A 3,967-nucleotide genomic window follows, 5' to 3' on the forward strand; every position below is an offset into this window, starting at 1 on the left:
CTTGAAAAGTGACGCGTATGCGTCAAGCACACCTACGCGTGGGGGCATTCTGCTAAAAAATTTTCTAAGTTCAAAGCTGCAGAATTCGCAAATTAAACCCCCAATCTTTCAGCGGACATAACTTCCTCGTTTTAAATCATTTTTCGCCCGTTCTTCGAACGACATGGACACCCGGATCCAATTTTATTTCTAAACGAGTTTGGCACAAAATGGGGGTCCGGAGTCCAAGTTATGTTCCATCAAAGTATGCCCAAAAATCATATTTTCATACAAAACCACAAAGTGCCATTTTCAAAACAAGCCATTTTCAACCCTTTTCAAAATCAACCAAAGCATGCAAATTTCAACCCTTTTTGAAATCAATCAAAATATACCAAAATCAACATCAAGCCTCCTCAACTCATGCATTAACACCTTACCACAATTCACAAAACTGCCATATAACCATTTTTACCCATTTCAAACAAATGGCTAAATTACAAACACATTAACATGTCATACATCCTTCCTCATCCCAATTTTCAACAATACTATTTCCAATCAATCATCATTATACATAATCAATATCATACTCACTATCACATGGTTTCACCCACAAATCAACCTTAATTATTTCTCATGCATATATCACAACATACATATCTCTCATGCATCATCATACCATCAAGGCATCAATAATCATAATTACATATATGACCACATAATATATCTCAACCAAAACCAAACATATATCATCTATATAATTTCACCCAAAATTACCAAATTCCACACTTCAACTCCTCAAACCTTATTTTTCAATAACCAACCCAATCATTCATATATTCATTATCTGAAATTCATCCAATCACTTGTGTCATCATACAATGCACACATCAACTTACCTTCCTTACCTCTTTCCAGCCTCTGGCCCAGATTTATGGTCTCCGGCCCAATTTCACAATTTAAATGCATAAACCACAAATCAATACTCATTACCCAATACATCAAATTTTCAATACACCAAGCATACAAGGCCACACAATTCTCGACCCAATCATTAATCCACATTACATACCAACTATGCATATTAGCACCAACCATTTACACAATCCAAACTTAATCCTAGGGGCATCTAGCCTAGGAATTCTCATCACAACACACAGTACTTAAATGAAATTTAAACCGTACCTCTTGTAGCCAAACCAATTGAGCCTCTTCTATGGAAGTCTCCATCAAACCTTAGCTCCAAGTCTCACCAAAGCTCCACAAGCAATACCAACCTCTCAATTGTGCATCAAAATCACCAAATATACTGACATAACCAATTTCACATACATACATCAACTTAGGGCTCATAAAAATGACAAATCACAAGGGTTTGAGCACTTCTTATCTTAGCCCATATGAAGTAGGGATAGAACCTGCTTAGAATCTATGTTGGAGTATCCCTAAACACCCAAAATCACAAGATTTCAACACTAACTATCCAAAAACATGTAACAGTGGGGAATTTTGAAAACTGGGTAGAGATGAATGGAATACTCACGACAAAACTTAAATAAAATTGTAGAAGATGAGAAGAGCAGCGCGTGGCCGCAAACGGCTCGTCAATCGGAGCTCCGTAGCTCAAGTTATGGTGGTTTGAAGATCAAAGAGAGTTAGGTTTTCTCTTCTCTTCCCTCTTCTCAATTCAGCGCCCTTCTTATTTATATATGTTGGGTCTTAGGCCCAGTTCACTTATTTTGTCCGTTGACCTAATTTTTGGGCTAAAACCCTTTAAGATTAGCGCTCTAAATCGCACTTTAAATATTTCTACCTGCCCTAATTATAATTCCTCATTTCTTAATCTTATTTACTCATAATCAATTTTTTCAGCTGCAGTACCAGACAGATCTCAGTCGGTATTGCCGGTCAAAATTCCACTGCGCGCTTTTACGCAGAAAACTATGTTTTCCGACTTAGAAAAATTCACTGAATCCAAATATCATATTTAAATAATCAAATTCTAATTGCCAAATCTTCCAACCATATTCGCTCCTATTTAACTTATTATTTAATTAATTTCGGTTAGACGAGTATTACAGGTTTAATAAAAATTGAATACAAAAAAAGGTGACTAAAGAAACTAAGGATAAACAAGAATAAAAATTTAGTTGAAAGATATATTGAAATTGAAATTAAAATTGAATACAAAGAGAATCACTCAATTTTTTTTCCAATTTTTTGATACAATAAGAAAGAGTTTCTTCAATCTAACTTATCTACACCATAGTTTGAAAGTTAAATCGAAGGACTCACTCAATCTTCTATCCAATTTTTCGATACAATAATAGATGAACTCACTTAATTTCACTTGTTCACACTATGATTTTATCACGAAAATAAAAAGTGTTTTGGCACTATTCTAATTTTTTTATAACGACTACAATAATTTATGAGGTATTTACATCCTTTTATTAGGTCAAAACAAAAGAAATTCTAAACCCACTAATATAAATCCTAATTTAATAACTAAATAAACAAAATCAAAATACATAAAATTAAATTCAACACTCTAATATTTAAAATATAAACTAATAACTATTAAGTAAACCTTAAACTCTTTGTATCATTAACATTGAACCAACGTATCAACTATCCATCATTAATACATCTATTAATTTAATATTTAAAAAAAACTTTTATATTTTTATACTTTTCCTTTATATATGAGACGAATTTTCATGAATTAGTTATCTTTATTATTTGTAAATATATGAAAATACTTTGAAAAATAAAGCATATTTAAATTTGAGGGCAAATCAACCTAATAAACTAAAGGCATGGAAAAATTATGGTAATCACCCAAAGAAAAATACATTATGTACATGTTCCTAATGAATATTTCTATGTAAATCAACATAGGTGCACTCGATTTAGCTTTGTAGGTACTAAATCGAATTAGCATCACTTGAATTAGTATGTACATATGTAAATCAAAAGAGGCTGATTCGATTTACTTAGACACTTGGTAAATCGATAGAGAAAATTTTAATTTACTCTTTCGAATAATAAACAAGTAAATTGACTGGTGATGTTTTGATTTACATGGAGGGAAGCCAATGAATAAATCTACACAATGCAATTCGATTTACTAGGAGACTTACGATCATACATAAATGGATGCAAGCTAATTCGATTCACTATGGTGCAAACGTATATAAATAGCTGTTGAATGTGAATTCTTCATTATAGTGAGCCTCACAATGGCCGGTGATGAGAGTTTTTTAGTTTTAGTATACTATAGAGAGTCGATTAAGAAAAAACGCGTTCTGGAATTAAGTTTACTGATAAGAATCTGCTTAGTATTTTTTTCAAACCTTCAACAAGTTTTACCGAGTTTCAGAATACTATAATTCGACGATTGGGGCTGTAAGGCGTGAAACAGGTGGAGAAGTTATTCTACAAAATTTTAACTTTCATGTTGCGAGATGATGTGAAGTATGATTCATTCGTCATAGGCAGCGACGAAGATTTGCAAGTTTTATTCCATTGTCGTCGGCAATTTCTCAAGACGAAGACCCCTGAGCTATTGGCCAAGCTTTTGGATGTGGTCTCTACTTCAAGAGGTTCTAACTGGAATCCTTAGTCTGCAGCCATGACAGCATGTTCTAGTTTTTGGCCTGTTGGTACCTCTTCTTCTGTGCCCGTGCTTGAGCCTGAGGCAGTTTTGGTTGTCTTCTCATCCTTCGCTTCTAATTTAAACCACACTATTGATAGACAAATAGGTGACACTGGACCCTTCGGTCATGTTGCGATTGCAATGACTGACACTCCTGAAGTGGTACCGAAATTAGGACACGATGTAGCATCGAATAGTGTGGAACATGTATTTTAAGATGATGATGATGATGATAATGATGATGATGCGGAGCACGCCATGATTGCCAATGATAGCGATGATAACATAGCGAGGAGTACTCGAGCTGGGGGTGCTGGAGCGGCTAGT

This window comes from Arachis duranensis, chromosome 9, assembly GCF_000817695.3.
Source record: "Arachis duranensis cultivar V14167 chromosome 9, aradu.V14167.gnm2.J7QH, whole genome shotgun sequence".
NCBI classification, from domain to species: domain Eukaryota; kingdom Viridiplantae; phylum Streptophyta; class Magnoliopsida; order Fabales; family Fabaceae; genus Arachis; species Arachis duranensis.